Here is a 21816-nt window from a genome sequence, read left to right as displayed (position 1 = left end):
GCACACAGAACATTCTCCAGGAGAGATCACATGCTGGGCCATAAAGCAAGCCTTAGTAAATTTAAGAAAATTGAAATCATATCAGACATCTTTTCCGATCACAACACTATGAGATTAGAAATCAACTACAAGAAAAAAACAGTAAAAAAAGCAAACACGTGGAGGCTAAACAATATGTTACTAAACAATCAATGGATCACTGAAGAAATCAAAGAGGAAATAAAATATACCTAGAGACATATGAAAACGAAAACACAACAATCCAAAACCTATGGGACGCAGCAAAAGCAGTTCAAATAGGGAAGGTTACAGCAATACAATCTCCCTCAGGAAACAAGAAAAATCTCAAATAAACAACCTAACCTTACACCTAAAGTAACTAGAGAAAGAATAACAAACAAAACCCAAAGTTAGTAGAAGGAAAGAAACCATAAAGATCAGAGCAGAAATAAATGAAATAGAGGTGAAGAAAACAGTAGAAAAGATCAAGCTGGTTCTTTGAAAAGATAAGCAAAATTAATAAACCTTTAGCTAGACTCATCAAGAAAAAAAGGTAGAGAGCTCAAATCAATAACATTAGAATGAAAAAGGAGACGTTACAACCGACACCACAGAAATACAAAGGATCATAAGAGACTACTACAAGCAACTATATGCCAATAAAATGGACAACCTGGAAGAAATGGACAAATTCTTAGAAAGGTACAATCTTCCAATAATGAACCAGGAAGAAATAGAAAATATGAACAGACCAATCACAAGTACTGATATTGAAACTGTGATTAAAAAACTTCCAACAAACAAAAGTCCAGGACCAGATGGTTTCACAGGTGAAGTCTATCAAACATTTAGAGAAGAGTTAACAACTATCCTTCTGCAACTATTCCAAAAAGCTGCAGAGGAAGGAACACTCCCAAACTCATTCTATGAGGCCACCATCACTCAGATACCAAAACCAGACAAATATAGCGCAAAAAAAGGCCAATATCACTGATGAACATAGATGCAAAAATCTTTAACAAAATACTAGCAAACCGAATTCAACAATACATTAAAAGGATCATACACCATGATCAAGTGGGGTTTATCCCAGGGGTGCAAGGATTTTTCAATATCTGCAAATCAATCAGTGTGATACACCACATTAACAAATTGAAGAATAAAAACCATATGATCATCTCAATAGATGCAGAAAAACCTTTTGATAAAATTCAACACGGATTTATGATAAAAACTCTCCAGAAAGTGGGTATAGAGGGAACTTATCTCAACATGATAAAGGCCATCTACGACAAACCCACAGCTAACGTGGTACTCAACAGTGAAAAGCTGAAAGCATTTCCTCTAAGATCAGGAACAAGGTAAGGATGTACACTCTTGCCAATTTTATTCAAGATAGTTCTGGAAATCCTAGCCATGGCAATCAGAGAAGAAAAAGAAATAAAAGGAATCCAAATTGGAAAAGAATAAGTAAAACGGTCACTGTTTGCAGATGACATGATACTATACATAGAAAATCCTAAATATGTTACCAGAAAACTATTAGAGCTCATCAATAAATTCGGTAAAGTTGCAGGATACAAAACTAATGCACAGAAATCTCTTGCATTTCTATACACTGACAACAAAAGATGAGAAAGAGAAATTAAGGAAACAATCCTATTTACCACTGCATCAAAAAGAATAAAATACCTAGGAATAAACCTACCTAAGGAGGCAAAAGACCTGTACTCTGAATTCTATAAGATGCTGATGAAAGAATTAGAAGATGACACAAACAGATGGAAAGATATACCATGTTCTTGGATTGGAAGAATCAATATTGTCAAAACGACTCTACTACCCAAGGCAATCTACAGATTCAATGCAATCCCTATCAAATTACCAATGGCATTTTTCACAGAACTAGAACAAAAAAATTTTTTAATTTGTATGGAAACACAGAAGACCCCAAACAGCCAAAGCAATCCTCAGAAAGAAAAATGGAGCTGGAGGAATCAGGTTCCCTGACTTCAGACTATACTACAAAGCTACAGTAATCAAGACAGTACAGTACTGGCACAAAAACAGAAATATAGATCAATGGAACAGTATAAAAAGCCCAGAAATAAATTCATGCACCTATGGTCAATTAATCTACGACAACGGAGAAAAGACAGTCTCTTCAATAAATGGTGCTGGGAAAATTGGACAGCTACATGTAAAAGAATGAAATTAGAACATTCTCTAACACCATACAGAAAAACAAACTCAAAATGGATTAAAGACCTAAATGTAAGACTGGATACTATGAAACTCTTAGAGGAAAACATAGGCAGAACACTGTTTGATGTAAACTGCAGCAATATCTTTTTGGATCCACCTTCTAGAGTAATGAAAATAAAAACAAAAATAAACAAATGGGACCTAATTAAACTTTACAGCTTTGCACAGCAAAGGAAACCATAAACAAAATGAAAAGACAACCCACAGAATGGGAGAAAATATTTGCAAATGATACAACCAACAAGGGATTCATCTCCAAAATATACAAACAGCTCAGGCAGCTCAATATAAAAAACAAACAAACAAACAAATCAAAAAATGGGCAGAAGATCTTAATGGACATTTCTCCAAAGAGGACATACAGATGGCCAAAAAGCACATGAAAAGATGTTCAACATTGCTAATTATTAGAGAAATACAAATCAAAACTACAATGAGGTAGCACCTCACACTGGTCAGAATGGCCATCACTGAAAAGTCTACAAACAATAAATGCTGGAAAGGGTGTGGAGAAAAGCGAACCCTCTTACACTGTTGGTGGGAATGTAAATTGGTACAACCGCTATGAAGAAGAGTATGGGGGTTCCTTAAAAAACTAAAAATAGAACTACCATATAATCCAGCAAGCCCACTCCTGGGCATATATCTAGAGAAAACCTAATTCAAAAAGATACATGCACCCCAATGTTCACTGCAGCACTATTTACAATAGCCAAGACATGGAAGCAACCTAAATGTCCATCGACAGAGGAACAGATAAAGGAGATGTGGTACATATATACAATGGAATATTACTTGGCCATAAAAAAGAATGAAATAATGCCATTTGCAGCAACATGGATGGACCTAGAGATTACCATACTAAGTGAAGTAAGTCAGACAGAGAAAGACAAATATCATATGATATCACTTATATGTGGAATCTAAAAAAAATGATACAAATGAACTTATTTACAAAACAGAAAGACTCACAGACTTCAGAAACAAACTTATGGTTACCAAAGGGGAAAGGTGGTGGGGGGGAGGGATAAATGTATATATACATTCTGTATATACACATTACTATATACAAAATAGATAATCAGCAAGGACCTGCTGAATAGCACTGGGAACTCAACTCAATATCCTGTAATAACCTATATGGGAAAAGAATCTGACAAAGAATGGACATATGCACATGTATAACTGAATCACTTTGCTGTACACCTGAAACTAATACAACATTGTAAATCAACTATATACTCCAATACAAAATAAAAATGAAACTAAAAAAAAAAAACAAAACTAGAGAGTCCAGAAATAGATTTGTACGTATACTGGTCAACTGATTTCTGACAAAACATCAATGCAATTCAGTGGATGGAGAAAAGCCTTTTCATCAAATGGTGCTGGAAAAATGATATCCGTATGGAAAAAAAGAGAACTTTTGCCTCATACCTCACACCATACATGAAAAAGTAACTCAAGATTGATTATAGACATACACATAAAAACTAAATCTATAATGCTCCTAGAAGAAAATATAGGAAAATACATTTGCAACCTTGGGGTAGGAAAAGATTTCTGAGAACACAAAAGGCATTAATCATTAAAAAAAACCTAGTAAATTGGCCTATCAAAATTAAAATTTTCTGTTTATCAAAAGACATCATTAGGAAAAGAGAATGATAGAACAGGGAAAAATATTTGCAATACAACATATACAGGACAAAGGGCTTGAATCCAGGATATATTAAGAAATCCTACAACTCAGTAATAACAAAACCCAATAAAAAATAGGCAAAGATTTGAACAGAAACTTCAAAAAGAAAAATGAACAGCCGATAAACTCATGAAGAGATGCTCAACATCATTAGTATTCATTATTACTCAATTTGTATTAAAACCATGATGAGATAAATGTGTGTTTCACACACACTAAAATGGCTAAAGTTAAGAACACTGAAAGCATCAAAGATGTGAAGTAACCAGAATTCTCATACATTGTTGGTAGGAGTATTAAATACTAGAAGCACTTTAGGAAACTGGCGATTTCTTCTGCAGTTAAAACATATACCTATCCCGGGACTTCCCTGGTGGTCCAGTGGTTAAGAATCCTTCTTGCAATGCAGGGGACACAGGTTTGATCCCTGGTCGGGGAACTAAGATCCCACATGCCGTGGGGCAACTAAGCCCACGCACCACAACTACAGAGCCCATGCGCTCTGGAGCCTGCAAGCCACAACTAGAGAGAAGCCCACACACCGCAACGAAAGATCCTGTGTGCCGCAACGAAGACCCAACACAGCCAAAAAATAAATATTAAAAAACCAAACAAACCAAAAAAACCACATACCTATCCTGTGACCTAGAAATTCCACTCCTAGATATTTACCCAAGATAAGTGAAAATGTATATCTACGAAAGGACTGATATAAGAATGTTTACAGCAGCTTTATTCCTAATAGTAAAACAAACAGACAGAAAACTAGAAACAACCCAAATGTCCATCAACAGAAGAGTGGATAAACAAATAATGGTGTATTCATACAATGGAATACTATTCAGCAATAAAAAGGGATGAACTGCTGATAACACACAACATGGATGAATTGCAAAAAGAATGTGCTAGGCAAAAGAAATTAGTCACAAAAGACTACATATTGTATGATTCCATTTAGGTGAAGTTCAAAAACAGATAAAATCATCTATGGTGATAAAAATCAGAACAGTGCTTGCCAGTGGGGTAGGGATTGACTTGCGGGGGTCAAGAGGAAACTTTGGGAGTAAAGGAAAAGCTTTATAGCTTCACTGGTATGTGAGTTATATAGGTGCATACATGTAAAAAACCTCACTGGACTGTATGCTTCCGTTCTGTGCATTTTATTGTGTGTAAACTTTGTCTCGAATTTAGGGAAACCTCCTTAATTTCTCTTCTATCTCCTTCCCTCCCTCTCTCTCCCAGATAGCCTCTCAAGCCCTATGTTTCTGCCTCCTTAAGTACTCTCAAATTAGTCTTTGCTCTCTACCCTCTCTGTCACTGTGTTATTTCTGGCTTCACCATCTTTAGTCTGGATTACTACAGTAGAGTCTTAACCGGTCTCCCTGGAACCACTCCTGCCTCCATCCAATCCATCTGACATTCAGCTGCCAGAGGAATCTTTCTAAAATATGAATCTGGTCTGGTCACTTAGTGTGAAATTCCTCAGTGGCCCCCCCATGGCTTCTAGGATAAAGTCTAGTACAGAAGACAGGTCATGAGCTTGTTTATTTCTCTGGCCTCATCCCTGACATTCTTCCCACCCTACCCTCACTCTCCCAGTAATATCTCTACAGAGGGCTTTTCCTCATCCTCTCTCCTTAGATATGAAGTGCCTCTCTGGCTTCCAATGGCAACCTGAGAACAGCTCTATCACAGCCTATTTAAAATGTAAAACAAGACAGAGGACACAAAGCAAATGTGTAGGTTAGCGAATTGATTTATAAGGCAAACATCCTGTTAACCACCTCCTAGGTCAAAAAAACAATTTTGCCAGCCACTCCAGAAGCCTCTCCATGGGCCCCATCCCAATCCTGCCCCCAGAGTAAACATTTTCCTCCTGACTCTGTAGTAATCCCTTCCTTAGGTTTCTTTGTGGTTTTATCACCTAAGCATGCATCCTTAGACAGTATAGTTTTAGTTTTGTCCTTAGGTTTTTAGCTTGATAAGTGTTTGATTCTCATTCCATCTACAGGTTCCCCTTCCATTCTTTTCTTTTCTTTACTACCTATCTGTTGAAGAACTTGAACCATTTGACCGAAGTTTCTCAGTCTGGACTTTGCCGACCACGTATGTTCTCACGGGAGAGTTCACTTTGTTGCCCCGTCAGCTGATTTCCTGGGTATTGGCAGCTGGATCAGGGGCTAGACTAGACTCAGGCTCCATCCCCTTAGCAAGTCTACAAGTGGTGGTGCATCTTTTTATCAGGAGATGTCCACAAGTCTGGCTGTTGCTTTTTTGATGTCAGTGCCCACTGACGCCCAATGCCTAGACCCATTCATTTCCCTGGAGGTAAAAAAAAACAGTGAAATTCCAACTGGATCATCTGGTTTTGATTTATTTGCTGAAATAACTTTCAGCAAATAGGAGAGTCTTCTCTTCATCCATCATTTGGTTACCCAGAGGTACAGTCCACTTAGGAAAGGCCAGCTTGACTCTTTCATTTCCCAGGTTTCAAGATGATGAATTTGTCCCGTTACACTTTGAAGGTAACCAATTTGGGTTTGTGTGTGCATGTGTTTAAACTATTATTATAAACACATGGATTTAAACATATTTTATGGCTTTCAAGTCTTTGAATTTGCTATTCTTCCTGAAGCTCAAATTGAGCCAGCTTTGGCCTCGATTTAGTTCCTCAGTGCTTCTGGCACAACCTCAGTAATCTTTGATCGTTTCCTTGCTATGTGGTACTTCAAGATGTTCCTGGCTCACTTTTTACATTTCTTGCCCAGACATGGTATCAGACAATTCTCTAAGAAAGAATTTGTGTTTATTTTAAATTGAAATTTTTACTGAGATAATTGTGGGTCTGTATGAAATTGTAAGAAATAATAGAGATCTCTTGTATGCTTTGCCCAGTTACCCGCAGTGGTAACATTTTGCAAAACTACAGCATAATAACACAACCAGCATAGTGACACTGATACAATCCACCACCTTATTCAGATTTCCTGTTTTACTTATACTCGTTTTTGTGTGTCTATATTACATTCTGTACAATTTTTATCACCTGTGTAGGTTCATGTATCCACTATCCATAGTCAAGACACTAACAGTTCCAACACCACAAGGACCCCTCATACTACCCTTTTATAATCACACCTACCACCCTTCTGACTCCTCTTCCCATCCCTAATCCCTGACAACCATTAACCTGTCCTCCATTCTAAAATTGTGTCACTTAAAAATGTCATATAAATGGAATCTTACAGTGTGTAAGGATGGGACTGGCTTTTTTCTCTCAGCATTATTCCTTGGAGATGCATTCAAGTCTGTGTATCACTAGTTTGTTCCTTTAGAATGCTTAGTAGCATTCCACAGTGTTGATGCACCAGTGTACATTTGCAGAATTTTGACAAATGCATTCACACATCTAATCCAAACCCCACCAATATAGAATATTACCGTCACCCCAGAAAGTTCACTCATGACTTTTCTTAGTCAATCCCTAACCCCAATCTCAAGAGGCAACCACTGTTGTGATTTTTCTACCACAGATTAGTTTTGCCTGTTCTAGAATTTCATATTAATGGAATCAAGCAGTAAGTATTCTTTTGTGTAAGGCTTCTTTCACTCAGAAGAATATTTTGGAGACTCATCCATTTTGCTGCATGTATCAGTAGCTCATCCCTTTTTACTGTTGAGTAGTAGTTCATTATATATTAATATATCACAGTTTTTAAAAAAATCGATCCTCCTATTGGTAGAAAGCAAAACTGTTTCTATTTTGATGCTATTATGAATAATGTTGCTGTGAATATTCTTATACAAGTGCTTTGTGGACATATGTTTTAATTTTTTTTGAGTAAATGCTTACAAGTGAAATTGCTGGGTTCTTTTTCCAAAGAACATTTTACACTCTCACCATGAATGTATAAGAAACACCATTGCTCCACAACTTCACTAACATTTACTGTTGTCGGTCTTGTATCATTCTGGTGGATATGTAATGGTACCTCATTAAATAAAATTTTTTTATTGAACTATAGTTGATTTACAATATAGTGTTACAGATTCAGATTCTTTTCCATTATAGGTTATTACAAGATACAGTACTGAATATAGTTCCCTGTGCTATACAGTAGATCCTTGTTGTTTATCTATATTATATATAATGGCATGTATCTGTTAATCCCATGCTCCTAAATTTATCCCTCCCCTTCCCCTTTCCCCTTTGGTAAGCATAAGTTTGTTTTCTATGTCTTTGAGTCTGATTCTGTTTTATAAATAAGTTGATTTGTATTATTTTTAGATTTCACATATAAATGATATCATGTAATATTTGTCTTTCTCTGACTTATTTCACTCAGTGTGATAATCTCTAGGCCCATCCATGTTGCTGCAAATGGCAATATTTCATTCTCTTTTCTGGCTGAGAAATATTCCATTGTATATACATACCACATCTTCTTTATCCATTCATCTGTTGATGGACACTTAGGTTGCTTCCATGTCTTGGCTATTGTGAATAATGCTGCTATGAACATAGGGATGCATGTATCTTTTTTGAAATCGGTATCTCATTTTGGTTTTAATTTGCATTTCCCTCATGACTAATGATGTTGAACACTTTCATGTGCTTATTGGCCTTTCATATATCTCTTTTGAAGTGTTCAAATCTTTTGTCTATTTTTTTAAAAATGGGGTTGTCTTTTTTATTATTCAATTATAGGACTTCTTTATATATCCTTTGCCAGATAAATGTTCTGTGAATATTTTCTTCTACTCTGTAGCTTGTCGTTTCACTTTCTTAATAGTATCTTTTGATGAGAAGTTTTTAATTTTGATGAAGCTGAACATCTTTTTTTTTTTTTAAATGATTATTGGTTTCTTTTACCTGAGAAGCCTTTGTTAATCCCCACATAATGAAGATATCCTCCTATATTTTCTTCTAAAAGCTTTGTGGTTTTAACTTTTGCATTTTGACCTATGATCCAATCATGAATTAATTTTTGTTATGGTATGAGGTGGAGGTTGAAGTTAATTTTCTTATGTGAATATCCAGTTATTCCAGCACCATTTGTTAAAAAGAATCTCCTTTCTCAATTGGCTTGCTTTGGTGCCTTTGTCAAAAATCAAATGACAGTAGCGTGGATCTATTTCTGGGTGATTTATTCTGTTTCACTGAACTATTTGTCAATCCTTATGCCAGCACCACACTGCAATTTTACACTTTTCCTTTGATAAATTGGGCTTTTAGTGTCAAGTCCAAAAACTCTTTACCTAGCTCTAGATCCTAAATATTTTCTCCTGTTTTTCTTTTTTTTTTTCCTAAAAGTTTTATAGTTTTACCCTTCACGTTTAAGTCTATGATCCATTTTGAGTTAATTTTTGATTTAGGTATAAGATTTAGTTTGAAGTTCATTTTTTTTGGACCTATGGTCGTCCAACTGTTCCTGCACCATTTGTTGAAAGGGCTATCCTTTCTCCATTGAATTGCTTTTCTACTTCTGTCAAAAATCAGTTGAGCTTATTGTTCTGGTTTCTTTTAGTGGAAGCAATATTTCAAGACCACAATCTGGGTATTAGAGATGCTTATTTCTACTAGGTTTGGTCATGGTTTCTAAGCCTTTTCAGCAGACTTCTGTCTCCTCCACCAGAATGTGGGTTTCTTTGGCAAGGACTGGATACCTTGCTCTCTGAAGACCCAATACCTGGTGTTGACCCCCTTCTCTACTCCAATTATTCAGAGCAACAGAAAAGAAAATCACTCTAAGCAACAGAGTGCCTAGATTACTCCAACACCAGGTCCACATGTCTCAGGTACTATGAGAGTGGGATTCTGCCTTTTCTGAGGCTCTAAGTTCTTTCAGGAAATGCTGCCAATAAGTAAACCAAAGGAGACAAGTACATGATTTATTATTACCTACAGGTGACTTGACTGGAGTCACTGGGAGAAAAAACAGGTCAGCAGTACCTCTGGTAAGATTAAGTTAACCCTTTCATATTCAACTCTCATATAACTCATTCTTTCCCTCACAACTTCTTATCTTTGCACTCCACATTCCTCCCAAACATCTTCCAGACCTTCCGCAGCTCTGCCTCTAATTGCCCCTTTCCTAATCTGACTGCTGCTCTTCTCATTACAGTGTCATTTGCAGGAGGGAGGAGCTCTGATGCCAGGACTCTGAGTGGGTTGAATGCAGTTCAGTTTCAGGTGGGCCTCTCCTCCAACTAGGTTCTTGGCTCACTTATGAGGTAATTTAATTTAAAATGTTATTTTGCCTGTCCATCAGGTCTTGGTGACCTGTACATGATTCTCTGAGTTCAGTGACTTCATACGTCACATTTCTTCTAACCCTGACCCTTTACACAGTCCCTTCCTGAAACCTCAGATTTAGCTTCCTCCTTCCACATAACAGATGCCTCCTGATTACCCTGTGCCCCACACAGTTCACATTTATCTTTGTAAATTTTTTATCTCCCTATTAAGAGGAGTTCATTTACAATATTTTTCTCTGTCCTTGCTTCACTTCTTTTTTCCTTATTATATTGCTACTTCAATTCAAAACCACCAGAAGAACACTGTTATCACCATTTTAACAAGTTCCTATATAAAAGAATACAAACTGTCAACCACCCAAATATTTCTGCCCAGAGGGTGATCCTATCCCAGGAAGGACCACTTGCTGCATGTGGAAGGAGTATCTTTCAGTCATGATTAAGAACTCTGACCTACTTCTTAAGACTCCTTGCTGTCCTCATCCCCACCTCTCACTTTCCAATTTATTAGCATCTTTGATTATAACTGTATGCTGTTCTTCCAGGGGCACCATCTAATGTGTACTTTCCAACGTGCCTTATCCACAATGTTCTTTCCTTCTAGAAGGGACAACTCTGACAGGTGTTCAAGAGTGAATCAGAGAATCCTAAAGAAACCCAATCTCGACAGCCTTCCAGGTGACAGGCTTCCCTATGGCGTCATGCAAGTCTGCCCAGGAGGGCCCTCTCTGGGACCCAATGCTAACGGTCACTACTCCAATTCTCAGGAGGATGTAGAGACCCAAATCACAGTTACTCAAACTACGACCACCAAGCCCGATTACTGCATCCAACCCCACTGCTGACTTGAACCTATTTCACTATCTATTAGCGTTCAACCCAGTCAACCCGCTGAATGCTCCATGTGACATCCCACAGTACCCAGCACTGCCAACTCCTGTCCCAGATGAGTTGCCACAGCAGCCCATCAATAAGGAATACACTGGGCCACCAAAACTGAGCTATAGAGAATACAGCAAGAACCAAACACACCATCTAATACCTAGCACAAAGCATGACTTTAAGTAAATGAATAAACAGAAGTGAATTGCCATCATGCCTCTACCCCAATTTTTTGGTGAATAATTAGTTCTTGCAAACTTATATAAATTTACTATATAAACACAGCTTCAAGGGCCCTCCCTCCCCCCACAAAATTCCTGCATCTACACAGAAATTCATACATAGAAATTCTTAAAGTTTCATTGTGAATTAAAAAAATTAGAGAATTAAAAATCCCTTTTATTTCTTGTTCCTTTGTCTTGCAAACATAGCCCTTACAGAGTGTGAGGGATTCCAGGATGAGAAAGAAGTGACAGGAAATGGACACAGCTAATAACAACCCGAGAGAGAAAGTATTAAGCATAATTGCAGCTTACAGAGCTCAAGAGGAAAGAAAATATTTAAACCAGGCTTGGTGGGACTTCCCAGAGGTTCTTAAAACATGGCTCTTGACCATTCCTCCTCAGAATCACCCAGGGCCTGTTCCTAGCTCCACTTCAGATCTCCAGAATCAGAATCTCTGGGGTGGGAATGTAAATTGGTGCAGCCACTATGGAGAAGAGCATGGGGGTTCCTTCAAAAACTAAAAACAGTACCACCATATGATCCTGCAATCCCATTCCTGGGCATATATCTGGAGAAAACCCTAACGTGAAAAGATACATGCACCCCTATGTTGATAGCAGCACTATTTACAACAGCCAAGACATAGAAGTAACCTAAATGTCCATTGACAGATGAATGGATAAAGAAGATGTGGTATATATATATAATGGAATATTACTCAGCCATAAAAAGAATGAAATAATGCCATTTGCAGCATCATGGATGGACCTAGAGATTATCATATTAAGTGAAGTCAGACAGAGAAAGACAAATATCATATGATATCACTTATACGTGGAATCTAAAAAAATGATACAAATGCACTTAGTTACAAAACAGAAACAGACTCAAAGAAAACAAACTTTTGGTTACCAAAGGGGACAGTGGGGGGATGTGGAGATAAATTAGGAGTTTGGGATTAACATAACACATTACTATATATAAAAGAGGTAAACAACAAGGACCTACTGTATAGCACTGGGAACTATCCTCAATATCTTGTAATAACCTATAATGGAAAAGAATCTGAAGAAGTACATATATCTGAAGAAGTGTGTATGTGTGTGTATATATATATATATATATATATATATATATATATATATATACCTGAATCACTTTGCTGTACACCCAAAACTAATAATAATAATACAACATTGTAACTTAACTATACTTCAATAAAAAAAAAAATTAAATAAAATATAAGGAAAAAAAAAGAATCTCTGGAATGGAACCAATTACCTGCAACTTTTCCAAGATCCCTGGTGACTGTAATGAAAAGGGCCCCCTTTCCACACTTTGATGCAGCACTCCCAATAAAGCGCTCTCCTCAGCTTCAAACCTTTCGGTGAGTGGCTCTCCCAGTATCCTGCGGAGTCAGAAGACCTAGGATTAAGTGGTATGCAAGCCTGAGCAAGTCACTTAACCTCCCTGGGCCTGGTTTCCTCATAAGTAAATTGGGGAGCTTGATACCACCCCAAAGGATTGCTGTGTGGATTAAAAGATCTAATGCATACTGTGTTGATAATTAGTTCTCTTTACCAACTATTTCCAGTTTCCCCTCCTTTTGGCACATGACAGGATTGCACTCTCGGTCCTTCCTGCGGTTGGTTGGGTAGGGTCACATGACCAGTACTAATCAATGAGTTTTGAGAAGGGATGTGTGTCAGTTCTTAACTGGAGCACTTCACTGCCTGTGCAAGATCATCCAGAGCTCTCTTCTTTCCAGCACAGCAAATGGCAACATTTGAGATGATGGCTACTCTGGTAGCCTGGCTCCTTGAGTGATTAGGAAAAGCAGAGTCTCCCTGCCAACCCAAAATGGATACCATGCATGAAACATAATCCTGTGTGGTGGGTTAAGGAACTGAGAATTTGGGGACTGTTTATTACTACAGCATAACCTAGCCCTTCCTGACTGATAAGAGCATGTGAAACTCTAAAGAGTGCTATTATGAAGCTCCTGGAGACCACCCATTCCATGGCTTGTCTGCAGTGATTCAATATCATATTTCCCAATACTGAGCTGAAATCTAGATCCTAGTCCCTTCCTCAGTTGGTCTCTGTTCTATCCCCCTGGGGTCACTGGAGTTCTGCTCTCTTATATATGCTGCATATTTGGTATAAGCATTAGATGACAAACTCAGAAGCTTGTACTCTACTGCAGGTTCCTCAAGAGGGAGTGGCCTGATTAGAGCTGCATTTTAAGGAGATCCATCCAGGAGAGTAATGTTGGGTGGAACACTGAGGGAAGAAACTTACAACTTTGCAAATATTAAATGACAGTTTCTTTCCCTCAGGATGATGTGAGGGTCTCTGGAGGATTTGGGGCAAATGTGCCTGACACAGAAACTACTAGGGCTTCAGTTTTCTTGGGATTCCAAGAAGCTCACCCCACAGTGGGAAGCAAAGGGTGTTGGATCTGGCCTCTTGAAGGAAGGAGGATTTCCCAGCAGGGGATTTTTCCATCCTTCAGCAGTTGTCTTCCTCCAAAATTTCCCATGTCCCCAACACTAGGCAACACCCCAAGGCTAAATCGAGACTGAGGCTAACAGTTCTCCCCTCAAGAGCCCTCTGAACTTAGAGAGGATTTCCTTTCATGAAAACGCCCTGTTCTCTGTTGTTCCATTTGGCATTATTTACTATATCTTTACAACACTAATCCATGGGGATCCACAGAGCAACAGGGATTTCCATAACCAGGTAACACTTTAAAAAAATGTATTCCCACATGATCATCTCAATAGACACAGACAAAGCATTGGACAAAATTCAACATCCATTCATGATAAAAACTCTCACCAAAGTGAGTATAGAGGGAATATATCTCAACATAATAAAAGCTATTTATGATAAACCCGCAGACAACATAATACTCAACAGTGAAAAGCTGAAAGCCTTCCTACTAAATTCAGGAACAAGACAAGAATACCCACTCTCACCACTTCTATTCAACATAGTACTGGAAGTCCTAGCCACAGAAATCAGACAAGAAAAAGAAATAAAAGGTACCCAAATTAGAAAAGAAGAGGTGAAACTGTCACTATTTGCAGATGACATGATACTCTCTCTACACAAAGTCTCCACACAAAAACTATTAGAATAAATGAATTCAGCAAGGTAGCAGGATATAAGACTAATATACAGAAATCTGCTGTATTTCTTTACACTAACAATGAAATATCAGAAAGAGAAAGTAAAAAAGTGACCCTGTCTAAAATCATGTCAAAAAACAAACAAACAAACAAAACCAAAAAACCAAAAACAAAACTTAGGAATAAATTTAACCAAGGAGGTGAAAGACCTATATGCTGAAACCTATAAAACACTGATAAAGGAAACTGAAGATGATTCAAAGAAATGGAAAGATATCCAATGCTCTTGGATTGAAAGAATGAATTGTTAAAATGGCCATACTACCCAAAGCAATCTACAGATTTAATGCAATCCCTATCAAAATACCTATGACATTTTTCACAGAACTAGAACAAATAATCCTAAAATTTATATGGAACCACAAAAGACCCAGAATTGTCAAAGCAATCCTGAGAAAAAAGAACAAAGCTGAAAGTATAACCCTTCCAGACTTCAGACTATACTACAAAGCTACAGTAGTCAAAACAGTGTGGTACGGGCACAAAAACAGACATATAGACCAATGGAACAGACTAGAGAGCCCAGAAATTAGAGCACCCAGAAATAAACCCACACACCTATAGTCAATTAATTTACAACAAAGAAGGCAAGAATATACAGTGGAGAATAGACAGTCTCTTCAACAAGTGGTGTTGGGAAAGCTGGATAGCTATATGTAAACTCAATGAAATTAGAATGCTCTCTCACACCATATACAAAAATAAACTCAAAATGGTTTAAAGGCCTATAGGTAAGACATGACACCACAAAACTCCCAGAAGAGAACATAGGCAAAACATTGTCTGACATAAATCATAGCAATGTTTTCTTAGGTCTCGCAAGGCAAAAGAAATAAAAGCAAAATTTAGCTTTTGCACAGCAAAAAAAAACCATCAACTAAATGAAACGACAATCTACAGAATGGGAGAAAATATTTGCAAACAATGCGACCAATAAGGGGTTAATATCCAAGATACATAAACAGCTCATACAACTAAATATCAAAAAAAAACCCAATCAAAAAATGGGCAAAAGACCTAAACAGACATTTCTCCAAAGAAGACATGTGCCAACAGGCACATGAAAAGATGCCACACATCGCTAATTATTAGAGAAATGCAATCAAAACCACAATGATGTATCACCTCACACAGTCAGAATGGCTATCACCAAAAAGTCTACAAATAAAAAATGCTGGAGAGGGTGTGGAGAAAAGGGAACCCTCCTACACTGTTGGTGGGAATATAAATTGGTACAATCACTATGGAGAACAGTATGGAGGTTCCTTAAAAAACTAAAAATAGAGCTACCATATGATCCAGCAATCCCACTCCTTGGTATATATCCAGAGAAAACTCTAATTCGAAAAGATACATGCACCCCAATGTTCACAGCAGCACTATTTACAATTGCCAAGATAAGGAAGCTACCCAAGTGCCCATCTAGACGAATGGTTTAAGATGTGGTATATATACACAATGGAATATTACTCAGCCATTTGCAGCAACATGGATGGACCTAGAGAATATTATACAATACTTAGTGAAGTAAGTCAGACAAAGACAAATATATGATACCACTTATATGTGGAATCTAAAAAAATAATACAAATGAATCTATACACAAAATAGAAATAGACTCACACAGAAAACAAATTCATGGTCAACAAAGGGCAGGGGGGAGTAAATTAGGCGTATGGGGTTAACAGACAAAAACTATTATACTATACATAAAGTAGATAAGCAACAGGAATTTACTGTATAACACAGAGAACTGTATTCAGTATCTTGCAATAACATAATGGAAAATCTAAAAAATAAATATATATAACTAAATCACTCTGTATACCTGAAACTAACACAATATTGTAAATCAACTATACTTCAATTTAAAAAAATGTATTCAAGTTTTGCCCTTCTTTTTGCCACTGGGGCATCTGAGCTATGGAATTAAAAGTAACAAATATCCCCCAAGGCCTGTGCCTGTAAAGAAACAACAGTGGGAACTTGTTTGGATGGGAGGGAGCAGGTCCTGAGGTAGACCTCAAGCTGCTCCTTTTTTAATGTGTTCCCAAGAGTGTGAGAACTCAGGGTTTCTGTGTGGCCTCTACCTAACCGCACAGTGGAGGGATCCACATGCCTCTGGGCCACCTGGTGTCCTCAGCCTCAGTGGGGAGGGCAGAGGCCACCCTCTTGGGAGGTGAGTCCCATGAAACTTGGCTCTCGACAAGCAGACTCTACTGCTTCCCAGCCCCGTGACTTGAGGCAAATCCTTTAACCTTAAGTGAGGTTAAAGTGAGCCTATTTCCTCATCTGTAAAGAGGTTAAAGTGAGCCTATTTCCTCATCTGTAAAGAGGCTAATGATGGCTATCTCACTACCTCTCATGAGGATTTTGAGAATTTCCAAAGGAAAAAAATCATTTATTCAACAAATATTCGTCGATTGTCTACTACTATGCTAGGCACTGTTCCAAGTACTGACAAGCAGTAAATAAGACAAGACCCTCAGGGACAGGCAATACATTTAAAAAATAACAACATAAATGCTAAGAAGAGAAATAAAGCAGGCTAAGGCGTGTATGTGTCCATGCACACATGTGCTATTTTATTTTTTTAATATTTATTTTATTTATTTATTTTGGCGGCACCGGGTCTTAGTTGCAGCACATAGGATCTTCCTTGTGGCATCTGGACTCTTAGTTGCAGCATGCAGACTTCTTAGTTGCGGCATGCATGTGGGATCTAGCAACCCAACCAGGGATGGAACCCAGGCCCCCTGCATTGGGAGCACGGAGTCTTAGCCACTGGACCACCAAGGAAGCCCCCCACATGTGCTATTTTAGATAGGGTTGTCAAGGAAGGTCTTTGAGGAAATGACATTTGAACAGAGACCTGAATGACATTTAAAGCCATGGGGTAAGATCACTAGAGAGAGTGAAGATGACCAAGGCCTTGCCGGCCTAACATCTAAAGGGCATGAAATAGAAAAGGACTTGATAAAGGAGAGATTGGGATTGAACACCCTGAGAAAACTGTACAGAACTCTGGTCAACATGAGGCACCGGAACCAAAGCATTGCTGTGCTTTGTTCTGCTGTCTAGGCTGCCACTGATTCTGAGAGCGTGGCTGCTGTGCCCATTTAGGTCACTGAGCATTACGATGGGTCGGTAAGTTAGGGTCAGGAATAAAACCTCTAGTGACATCTCTGCAGCTCACTAACGCTTTTGTGTGAGTGGATGTGTGGGGTGGGTGAAGGGGACGTGAGGAAGTACCGAGTTACAGCACAGGGACTACCCCTGTGAGAAGTGAGACAGCACATGCAGACGTAGGGCGGCCAGGTGACACATGGCCTGAACACCTGCTGTGAAGAAATTCACTGTGACAAACTAGACATTCTCTGCCCTCAAGGAGCTTACATGTTATATAATACTTTTATTTACTGTCTGTCTCCCCTGAGTAAAATGTAAGCTCCTTGAGGGCAGAAACTCTGTATCACTGCTTTGTATTATGCCTAGAACTATGCCTGACCCACAGTAGGTGCTCAAATAAACACTTAATGAATGAATGATCACCATCATCATTATCTGGTATATTAGAACAGCTGAGACTACTGAATAGTCTCAGCTATAGAATCCATACTGCGAGATAGATCCTTGTGGAATAAAAAAAAAAAAGTAAATAAAACCCAAGTATGTAGTCAACACTTGCTATGTATAGGACTGCGTGGCAGGCACTGCGAGGAGTCAGGAATCAGATAAAGACCCCATCCTCAAGTCTGGTAGGAGACAAAGATATCACTCCCAACGCACCACCCCCAGCCCCGCAGAAAACCCCCCAATACAGGGAAAAAGTGCTCAATGCCATAAAAGAGGGAAAGCCCGTGTGTACATAAAAATGTGTGTGAATAAAAATGTGACCCTTAGCTAGTGGAATCAGCCAGTTATAACAGAAGGCAACAAAAACATCAGGAGCTACTGTTTACTTACCACGACTGTCTGAAGGGAACAGCATTAAGCACTTTTCATGCGTTATTTCCTTTTATTCTCTCAACATCTCTTCAAAGCCTTACAACTCAGAATGTTGTTTCCAGGACCTAAGAACTGGTTAGAAACGCCAACTCCTGGGCATCATTCCATACCTACTGGATCAGAATTGGCACTTTAACAATTTCACCAGAGAATCCATAGGTATCGTATGTTTAAGAAGCACTGATTTAAAGTATGTGTCTTCATTTTACAGATAAAAAAACTAACTGAGAGAACTTAGGTGACAAACTGCTTACCCCAAATCACTCTGCTAGACTGCAGCAGAGCCCCCTTTTGAAGCCAGATCTGACCCCAAAGTCTGGGTTTTTAACCATTAAGCCAAGCTTCACGGAAGAGCTGGCATCTGAGCTGGACTCTGAGATATGGGTAAAATTGGGGCATCCAGAGAATGCATGAAGGGGGACTGTGGGCAGAGGAAACAAACAGTGTCAGCCAAGCCTCCAGGCAGGAAACTTCCAGCTGGGCTGAGGACACAGTAAGGAGAAGCTCCGTCTGGCCGAAGCTCTGAGAGCCTGGAGGGGTCAGGGAGAAAGATCAGCTGGATCAGTTCACGCAGTTTTTGTTAACTTGGGGGGCAGTGAGGAGCTGCCTCGAGACCCAGCACAGATGGCCCTACCCCATACTGACATGAGTCAGACAAAAGGGACACAAACGGCTTCTAGTTGGGGCTCTGCCTCTCTCACTGGGTAATCTTGAAGGCAGGGACTTAACAACTCTGCGTTCATGTCCCACCTTTGTATAATAAAAAAGAATGCACTTACTTCCTACCTAGGGGAGGCCACATCAGTATCAAAGTGGTGGGAACTTTGCTTTTAATAAAAAAGGGGCGGGGGGAAAAGCCAGGACAGTTCAGAACTCTATTTAATATTTTCAAGGGAAAAAAAAGATATTTTCCTCCCACATTATGAGACATACTAAACACCAGTGCAAATAACTATTATACAAACTGCATTCGTGGAGGAACTGTAATGGGTTAATGATTTTAGATTTTTCTTCAAATCAAAGTACATTTCCTAACGTTTTGTGGATTTTAGTTGGAAAGTACACAGAGATTAAAAATACGGTGAACCATGAAAGAGTCCCATACACATACCTACACCTACACACACTATTGGAAAATGAAACAAAACTTAAAGCTTTGAAGACGACAAAAATCTCATCTGGGTTTTTTTATCATTTCTTCAAATCTCAGTTCTCTTCAGCCTGAGAAATAAACACTGTTTCTTATTTTCAGCTCTGAAATTTGATGACACAGACCAGAATGCTGTGTTCTGATGCACGTATAGTGCTTTCTGATTGTGGCTGGGAGCTGTAAGGACCCTTTCTCCCTCCTTCAACGCACTGCCCATTCATTCTCACCTAGGAGAGTGCCCTGGGTCAGGAAACCCAAAACCTGGGTTTTAGTCCTGATTCTAATTCACTGGGTGACCTTGAGGGGGCAAGGAAAGGTGTGTTGAGGGCTTATTAAATACCAGGTGTTTTTTGTATGTCATCTCAATAAGCACTTCTAACAACCAGAGAGGTGGTAGTCTTCTTATGCCCAATTCCAGGAATACATGGTTAACCCGTTTTTTATTTAGTTAGTAAGCAGCACAGCTGCTGTTCCTAGCCTGGACTGAGTCCAAAGCCCCTGCTCTTTCCACTACAACAGCCTGCCTCCTAGTTTCCTGCTTCCTAGTTTCCTTTCTGAGGTTCTGGGGTTCCTAACTTGTGACATGATAGTCAAGGACCTTCTATCCTCACCATTACACATAAACTCACAGATCATTAAATAAGAATGAATTTACTCCTGCAATTGTTACGCAGTAGAGTATCACACAGTGTCTGAGTTGGATGTGACACAGCAGTACTCTGTTAGGAAGCCTGGCCCAAAGATTTAGGACCTCAAGCCAGATTTTGGGAAAATCAAGGCACCTGTGCCCAGCAGCAGACCTGTGGCCAGCAGGGAGCTGTGCAGCAGCAATGAGGAATGAATACAGACCTTAAGCCGGCCCCAACCAACCCGAACCAACTACCCCAGATAGTCCCACCAGGCCAAGCGCTCGCTGGGTGTACAGGATTCTTTATTGTAACTGAGCTAACAACGTTTGTAGCTGCCGACCACCTGATGGCAAAGAGCGTGAGTTTTCTTTTCAGAACTGTAGCACTGGAAGGGCACTGGAAGCAACAGAAATCCACCCATGTGGGCACTGCCCCCAAGTTCTGAATGTCTGCTCTAGTGAGTCTTCTGACTGCAAGTGCAAATAAGGGAGAGCTTATCATAAGAGTATATATGTGGTATTAAGGGTATAGGATTTTATGGAAATACAAGAATAAAACCATAGTAGGTCTGGGTTTCCCAGAGTCTAGAAAGGTCTGGATCAATGGCAGCCCCAAGGCCCTCAGTAGCCGAAGTCTGGGTCTTCACTCATCGCATGATTCAGTCACTCTCCAAGGGTCTGCCCCATTCTCTTTTTGCCTGGAGGCTACACAAAATTTTCTCTACCTCATTGCTTCTGCTTCCTCCTAAGATCAGTTAGCCAAGACTCCTCAAAAGCTTGACTCTACCTCATGGCTTCTTTCTAAATACCATTTCAGCTTCGATTTCTATAGCTAAGTGTCCAACTGTAGTCCCCAGTTCAAATTTCTAAGAGAACATGCATCTTTCTTTCCACTAGGTCACATCAGAGGTCCCTGGTGAGACTATGAATTGGCTGTTCTTGGGTCTGATGTCCATCTCTGGTTCAGTAAGTTCTGACCAGGGGGCAGGGATAGAGCAAGATTTTATGGTAGAAACATGGATGTCTGGGGCTGCCCCTGCATGAACAGGAGTTGTGGATGTAGAAATTTCTCTTAGAAAAGGCTGGGGGAATAGCAAGCACCACGGCTGACATGTTGAAAACATCTTCACATACTAGAGAGCCCCACACCTCTGCTGCTGTGGACCACCAAGATGTCCTCAGCCAACAATGCTGAAGTGCCAAGTGGTTGGTGGGTGAAGGAGGTGGTTGTCTGACCGGCTTCCTCCTTCCCTGTCAGTGGGCTCATGAACAGGTAATGTCCTCCCCTTTTTTTTCTTGTACAGATTAACTGAGTTAATTCCAACTGCAACCTCTCTAACCCTCTTCTTTCTTTGTATCTCTCCTTCAGCCATTACTCAGTGTAGGGATGGTTGGTAGCTGTAACTTTTGTCTGCCTGGCACACCTTCCCTCTTTTGGTTTCTTAGAAGAACCCCACTCCCACTTCATTTAGTCCTGGTGGGGCTGTCATTCAGAGTGCCTCAG

General features: G+C 39.3%; 1 protein-coding gene across 8 annotated transcripts in view; it reads right to left on the bottom strand.

Annotated features, from left to right (window-relative positions):
* Window positions 1–21816, bottom strand: part of FBXO10 (F-box protein 10) — a 72531-nt gene that overhangs the window by 43817 nt on the left and 6898 nt on the right. For 5 of the 8 annotated variants that reach the window (XR_011075104.1, XM_068552070.1, XM_068552077.1 and 2 more), the window contains 2 exons: window positions 18493–18644; window positions 12614–12740 (listed from right to left, as the gene is read on the bottom strand). The exons of 1 other annotated variant lie outside the window; for it this stretch is intronic. The gene's annotated coding sequence lies outside the window, so the exon portion shown is untranslated. The remainder of the gene's footprint in view (window positions 1–12613; window positions 12741–18492; window positions 18645–21816) is intronic. 2 more of the 8 variants (XM_068552075.1, XM_068552076.1) reach the window with 1 other exon arrangement.

This window comes from Eschrichtius robustus, chromosome 10 (assembly GCF_028021215.1).
Source record: "Eschrichtius robustus isolate mEscRob2 chromosome 10, mEscRob2.pri, whole genome shotgun sequence".
NCBI classification, from domain to species: domain Eukaryota; kingdom Metazoa; phylum Chordata; class Mammalia; order Artiodactyla; family Eschrichtiidae; genus Eschrichtius; species Eschrichtius robustus.
The sequence above is the reverse complement of the archived record's forward strand: the minus strand, read 5'-3'. Positions and strand labels throughout refer to the sequence as shown.